The following is an 8,016-nucleotide window of genomic DNA, read 5'->3' on the forward strand; positions in this document are numbered from 1 at the left end:
GGAGTCAGTGAGTCTTTTAAAGAGTGTCAGTGAAGATTTTATAGGAATCAAGGACAATCAAGGAAGGAAGTTACAGGGAATGGTAGGGTCCAGAAGCCAAGCCAAGCCATAACCCACTCCCTCTCCCCAGGCATTTGAAATTATGGCTGAGAAGCCCCCCAGTGACCACCTCTTGATGGCGATCTTGGCCTATCTCCTGTGCTTTCCTTTAGGCGCTGTAGCCTTGTACTATTCTTCCCAGGTGGGAATGTGTGTCGTGTGAGTCCTCACCCTCCCCTCCCTCTCCATCCTGGCCCTGTGTGTGTGTTAGTTGCTCAGTCATATCCAATTCTTTCCAACCCCATGGTCTGTAGCCCACTGGGCTCCTCTGTCCATGGAACTCTCCAGACAAGAATACTGGAGTGGGTAGCCATTCCCTTCTCCAGGGGATCTTCCCGACCCAGGGATCAGACCTGGGTCTCCTGCATTGCAGGCAGATTCTTTACCATCTGAGCTACCACAGAAGCCCTGACCTTGGATAAATTTCATCCATATTCTCCATCCTGTTGGTTCAGACCCCACCCTTGCAGTGCCTTCACCCCCTCCAATAACCCTTTTAAGCTCATCTGTTCCTGTTCTGTCTCTCCTCTCAAACTCAGACAAGGCGCCACAACCGCAGGAATGAACGAGCCTTGGCAGTCAAGACCTCCCGCAAAGTCTTCAGTTATTCAGTGGCGGGAATTATTCTGGCATGCATCGCTGCTGTCAATATCTGGATTGTATTTCTAATAGCCACTTTTAAACGGTAACCTCATCTCCAGCTCATGAAGAAAACCACAAAAATATACAACAGCATTGCTTACCAAGGCTCTCAGTATCCATCTGGGCCAGTGTCTGGTGTGCCAGGTGTTCTAACTTGAAGCACCTTGAGGTGGCTGATGGGGGAAGGAAGTGGTAATTCAGGCAGCCTATTGGACCAGAGCTCAAACCAACCCTGGGACTCTGCCAAAGGAGTGGGGCTCATGGGAGACAGTGTAGGGCACTATTTCTCCAGGGCAGTCTCCCCTCCTGCCCAAATACATGCCACAAACCTGTTTATGTCAACCAAGGGCCTTGACTGAGCTGCCTGACTTTGGGGATACTGCAGTCAACTTCAGGTCAAATCCCCACCCTTTCAGAACTTATAAACCAGGGGGGAAGACATATCACCAGATAGTGACCGTCCACATTAGAACTATCTGTAATTGAAGAAATCCAGTGCTGGGTATTGGAGGCTGAACCTAATCTGGACCTAATCTGGGGTACTTGTGGTCTAACAGAAAACCAGAGAGTCAAGCAGCTGTGAGTGAACTGACTAGAATTCAGGCCAGGTAGGATTGTGGAGTTTCCATAACAGCTATGGTTGCCTCCTCTCCCCACCAACACCATTGTTTGTTACTTAGGCATCATTCAACAATACTTTATGAGCACCTACTATATCTCGGCCACTAACTGGGAAAGCAACAGAGCAAAATAAATCAGACCTCTTTCTAATGGAGCTTATGCTCCAGTGAGAAGAAAACCATAAACAAATAGACCTCTAAGTAAACAAGGTAATTACAGGGAATATAAATACTACGGAGAAAAATATCACAGGGTAATAAGCTAAAGCAATGCCAGTACTGGTCCAGCAAGTGTTAGCGTTAATTACACAAGATAGGTGCAGAAATTGCCAGTTTAGTTCAGTTCAGTCGTTCAATCGTGTCCGACTCCTTGCGACCCCATGGACTGCAGCATGCCAGGCTTCACTGTCCATCACCAGTAATTGCCAGTAGGTATGTTGAAAGTTCAGGAGTAACATTTGTTCCTATGTAGATTTAATGTTGGTACATAGTAGAAAACCTCAAGAGATGATTGATATTTGGTCTCAGTTGCAGAGTGCTCATTTAAAATGCTGAATTATGTGCAAACTACATTTTACATAGAAATGTATCTCAAATACTTCCAATTTGTGTTCTCTTCCATTAGAGGTCATTTCTATGTAAAACCATCAAAATTGCCTTTATAGGTCATGTCCATTTGACAGCCTCTAAACCCTTCAGTTCAGACGGTAAAGCGTCTGCCTGCAATGCGGGAGACCTGGGTTCGATCCCTGGGTCGGGAAGATCCCTTGGAGAAGGAAATGGCAACCCACTCCAGTATTCTTGCCTGGAGAATCCCATGGATGGAAGAGCCTTGGGGGCTAGAGTCCATGGGGTCACAAAGAGTTGGACACGACTGAGCGACTTCACACACCCACTCATGTTGAAAGTGAAAATGTTAGTCTTTTGGGCCTGATTCTTTGTGACACCCATGGACTGTAGCCCACCAGGCTCCTCTGTTCATGGGATTCTCCACTCAAGAGTACTGGAGTGGGTTGCCATTCCCTTCTCCAGGGAATCTTCCCAACCCAGGAATTGAACCCGTGTCTCTTGCATTGCAGGCAGATCCTCTACCTTCTGAACCACCAGGGAAGCCATACGTTGAAACTTACAGCAGTTTGACATTGTCATGGCATCCAAGTATAAGGTCAAGAATCTTGTTTCAATCAAAAATTAAAGAGTCTTGGGTCCATCTAGTCAAGGCTATGGTTTTTCCCATGGTCATGTATGGATGTGAAAGTCAGACTGTGAAGAAAGCTGAGTGCTGAAGAATTGATGCCTTTGAACTGTGGTGTTGGAGAAGACTCTTGAGAGTCCCTTGGACTTCAAGGAGATCCATTCTAAAGGAGATCAGTCCTGGGTGTTCTTTGGAAGGACTGATGCTGAAGCTGAAACTCCAATACTTTGGCCATCTCATGCGAAGAGCTGACTCATTGGAAAAGACTCTGATGCTGGGAGGGATTGGGGGCAGGAGGAAAAGGGGACGACAGAGGATGAGATGGCTGGATGGCATCACTGATTCAATGGACGTGAGTCTCAGTGAACTCCGAGAGTTGGTGATGGACAGGGAGGCCTGGCGTGCCGAGATTCATGAGGTCACAGAGAGTCGGACACGACTGAGCGACTGAACTGAACTGAACTGAAAGAGTCTTGTCTGGTTGAACCAAGTATAGGCCAGAGTACGGGTGCAGCGGCCTTGGCCCCGGAGCACGGGGGCAGGAGTGGGTGGCCAGGCAGGTTGGGCTGGGAGGTGCTGAGTGGGTCCACATGGGGTGAGAGGCCTGACTAGATCTGGAGCCCCGGGGGCAAAGCAGCTGTGTCCCTCACAATGAAAGGTCTGGGGACAACTCTCTCTCCTTTGTGTAGTTGATAGTTTGAGCAGTGAGGAAATGGCTTACAGTATCAAAACCTTTCTGCAGGACCCTGCCAGGGGAATCAAAACCTCCATCTGGGGAATTTGTACCATCTCAAAGCTAGATGCTCAAATTCAACAAAAGAGAGAAGAGCAGTGTCCAAGAAAGGCAAGCAGTGTCCTGGCTCAGAGGAGAGCCCAGAGCACTGAGAGGAAGCAGGAGCGTGAACCACATGTTGTTAGGAGAATTTTTCAGTGCTGCACTTGGAATGGTGGAGTTTTCTGGTTCAATCTCCTCTTGTTTCATCACGTGTTTATTCCTGTGCTTCAGTCAGTAGCAGCCCAGATTATTGGTGATCCCATCACTACACAGGGATGTTTGGTCATGGCTGGAGATTTTCCCTGGGTCAACTTTCAGAGCTCTCTCGGTGCACTCTCTCTTTGCGCTCACCAAAGTCGTAAGCTCAATTTGGTTCCATGATATAGCTGACCTGGCATCCGAGGTATCAGGAAGGAAGCCTCCCACATTCCTTGCTGCTCCTGCTGCTAAGTCCCTTCAGTCATGTCCAACTCTGTGTGACCCCATAGACGGCAGCACACCAGGCTTCCCCGTCCCTGAGATTCTCCAGGCAAGAATACTGGAGTGGGTTGCCATTTCCTTCTCCAATGCATTAAAGTGAAAAGTCAAAGTGAAGTCACTCAGTTGTGTCTGACTCTTAGCGACCTCATGGACTGCAGCCTACCAGGCTCCTCCATCCATGGGATTTTCCAGGCAAGAGTACTGGAGTGGGGTGCCATTGCCTTCTCCACCCACATTCCCTAGTGTAGCAAAATAATTGCTGACATGCTCTTCAGCCTTTCGCTGCAGGCTCTCTTCTTCCTCCAGGGGATGTTTGTGAGTCTTTTTCCCATCTAGCTGGTTAGTCTGGTTAGTCTTCTGCATATGTCTCTTTTCTACTCACTACTCACAGTTCATGGAATTCTCCAGGCCAGAATACTGGAGTGGGTAGCCTTTCCCTTCTCCAGGGGATCTTCCCAACGCAGGGATTGAACCCAGGTCTCCTGCTTTGCAGGACGATTCTTTACCAGCTGAGCCACAAGGGAAGCCCAAGAATACTGAAGTGGGTAGCCTATCCCTTCTCCAGCAGATCTTCCTGACCCAGAAATCGAACTGGGGTTCCTGCAGATTCTTTACCAACTGAACTATTAGGGAAGCTCTAACTCACTATATTGCTTGAATGGATGGTTCCATAAAGGAATTGAAATGCACCAGCGGTTGTCAAACACAGAAAGGAATTGGCCTTGCTTTGGATTTGGTTTGCCCCTGGCTTTCCTCACAGCAAGGCAGTCTCCAACATTGTCAGTGGCTGACCCTTCTCTGTCCTCTTCCCTTTATTCCTTATCAATGCCAATGAAGCAAAGATCCCTGGCAAAGCAAACCTTTTCAAATTGCAGCTCTTCTCCTTAGTGATTTTCTTGAGCAGCAGACTCTTCCACAAGATGGGTGAACCTGCAGTAATTTCCACTTCTGCAGAGTTTCTTCACCACACCCATCTCCTGCCTGAACTGAAGGCTGCTGTGGGCCCCTGAGTCCATCACCTGCAATCTGGAGGAGATGGGAGGGATTGGAAGGATGCTGCGGCAGCTCTTTTCCTGGTTCACCTCCATCCCCTCCCAGGGAAGCTGGGGCCCACCATGCCAAAGGCCCTAGATACATTCCCTTCTCTCTGAGGAATCCGGACTTTTGTCTCTGGTGCACGTAAGGCAGAATCTTCCTGACACCACTACAGACTTTAAGCACTGGTGGGTCTGAAAGGACCTCAGGTTTTTCTGCAGCTCTTCTCTAACATTTGCCAGCCTCATGCCTGGACTGATTTGAATACTCTTTCTCCCTGTGCCATTTCCCCTTCCACTTACCCTTCCTGCCTCCCACCACCCTTGGATGAATGGATTTTTGTGATTCTGGCTGCTGTATTTTGTGGATCTATTATTTTTGTTTTTCTGTGATGCACATCTATTGGCTGTGGGAGGGACAGGAGGCTCTGCTGCTCCTGGTCACTCCCTTTTATAGCCATCACTGTCTTGTTTCTTTAACTCAAGTTAGATTTTGGTCTCTTGCTCCACTGCAAAAAAAAAGGAGAAACAAGCCTGAAGAGATGGGACAGGGAGAAAGACTGCACAGCCAGATCTGCTGGGTTTTGAGGAGTGATTTTCTTTCTTCCCCGTGAAGGAGAAAAGCTTTTTTCACTGGTACATTTAAAGCTCGCTTGACGACAGGGAGGTACCAGTTTTGGACAAGTGCCACGGCAACGTGGAATGCTCAGAGAACCTGACTGTTGGCCACTGCCAGGTCTGTCTGGTATTTCAAAGGAATACTGGGTGCTGCAAATAGGAACTGAATGGGTAAACTTATTAAACCCATTAAACCTGAAAAAAAAAAAAAAGTACAGCCCCAAAGTATCGATCCATGACAGACTGGAGAAGATAGCAAAAACAGATCCTATACTATAGTCACAAATAGCTTGAGATGCAATGAGCTAGTAGACACTGAGGTCTAGAAAGTATATTGTTTCAGGTCATGCTAGTGGCCATAGTAAATATACTAGCTCACAAAATAGAAGTGTATTTCACATTCCCAGAACCTCAAATTTGGGCATTTCAAAGGAGATGAGTCCTGCGTGTTCTTTGGAAGGAATGATGCTAAAGCTGAAACTCCAGTACTTTGGCCACCTCATGCGAAGAGTTGACTCATTGGAAAAGACTCTGATGCTGGGAGGGATTGGGGGCAGGAGGAGAAGGGGACGACAGAGGATGAGATGGCTGGATGGCATCACTGACTCGGTGGACGTGAGTCTGAGTGAACTCCGGGAGTTGGTGATGGACAGGGAGGCCTGGCGTGCTGCAATTCATGGGGTCGCAAAAGTCAGACATGACTGAGCGACTGAACTGAACTGAACTGAACTGACCCACAAATAATTCAGGGATCCCATCTCCTTCTATTTGGTAATTCCACCATCCCCAGAGGACTGAGTCTTTTGAATTCAGGTAGAAGTAGACAGTGAGATCCCCAACTTGATTTTTAAAAATTCCTGGCCTGCAAGTGAGCACTTGTACATTGTTGGTAAGAAGGTAAACTTGGACAACCACTATAGAAAAAAGAATGGAGGACCCTCATAAGTATAATTTATAGATTAATTACGATTGTCTATCAGCTGATGCAACCATTTCACTTTTGGGCATATGTCCTAAAGAAAGAAAATCACTGCTTCAAAGACATATCTGTTCACCCTTGATCATTGCAGCATTATTGACAATAGGCAAGATAAGGAAACAACTCAAGTGTCTGATAAAGGATGAATATCATCCACATAAAGCAGATGTGATACATGTACAGAAAGGAATATTATTAAGCCATGAGAAATATGAAATTCTGCCAATTAAGACAACAGAGATGGACCTTAAGGGAACTACCATAAATGAAACAGGTCGAACAGAGAAAGATAAATACTGTATGATACCACTTACATATGTAATTTTTAAAAATATATTCCTATAGAAACTAAAAGTAGAATGATGGTTGCCAGGGACTGGAAAGTGGGAGGGAAAGGGACAAGCTGGTAAAAACTTTTTAAAAAGTAGAAAATTTCAGTTACAAGGTGAATAAGGTTTGAGGGTCTAATATATAACATTGTAACTACCATTAACAATACTGTATTGTGAACTTAAAACTTGCTAAGAAAGTAAGTCTTAAGCATTCAACAACCTCCCCCCCCCAAAAAAAATAAAGAGGTAACGGTGTGAGCTAGCAGATGTGTTAATTAATTTGATTATGGTAATAATTTCACTACAGATATGATACAAATGAGTAATCATAACAAAACAGAAACAGAGTCATCGATACAAATAGTTGCCAAAAGGAGGATAAGTGGAACAGGTGAGGGAGGTTAAGAGACCCAAACTTCCAGTTAAAAAATAAGTGAATCACATCTATGTACATCATGGGGAATATAGTCAGTAGTAATGAAATATCTTTGTATGGTGACTGATGAAACTAGGCTTATCACAATGATTATTTTGTAATGTATAGAAATATCAAATCACTATATTGTGTACCAGGCATAGGTCAATTATGCTTCAAACAAACTCATAAAAAAGAGATCAGATTTGTGGTGACCAAAGGATGGGAGTAGGGGGAGGAGGACTTGGATGAAAGTGGTAAAAGGTACAAACTTCCAGTTATAAGACAAATCATTACTAGAATATTATATATAATGTGATAATACAATCCACACTGCTGTAAGTTCTATATGTAAATTGTTAAGAGAGTAAATCCTAAATCCTAAGAGTAAATCATCACAAGGCAAAAAAAATTTTTTTCTGTTATTTTGTATCTGTATGTGATGATGGATGTTCACTAGGTTTATTGCGGTGATCATTTCATGATGTATGTAAGTCTGATCATCATGCTGTACACCTTAAACCTATGCAGTGCTATATGTCAATTATATCTCAATAAAAATGGAAGAAAAAACACATGCATACATATATATTCCTGGAATTGGTAACATGCGTTTAGAAGATCACAGGGTACAATATCAACAAGCAAAAATCTAAGATATTAGCAAATGCTAGCAATGAACAATAAGAATGCATATCTTTTTTAAATACCATTTTATTTTTTTTATTTTTTTTTTTTTTTGCATTTCAAATATTTTTGTAAAGTTTTTTATTAAAACTTTGAATGTTCAGCTCAGTTCAGTCGCTCAGTCATGTCTGACTCTGCGA

General features: G+C 44.6%; 1 pseudogene; it reads left to right on the forward strand.

Moving 5' to 3' along the window:
- Nucleotides 1–3,097: 3,097 nt before the first annotated feature.
- On the forward strand, nt 3,098–4,821 carry LOC133229424 (etoposide-induced protein 2.4 homolog; annotated as a pseudogene).
- Nucleotides 4,822–8,016: the final 3,195 nt, after the last annotated feature.

This window comes from Bos javanicus, chromosome 18, assembly GCF_032452875.1.
Source record: "Bos javanicus breed banteng chromosome 18, ARS-OSU_banteng_1.0, whole genome shotgun sequence".
Taxonomy (NCBI): domain Eukaryota; kingdom Metazoa; phylum Chordata; class Mammalia; order Artiodactyla; family Bovidae; genus Bos; species Bos javanicus.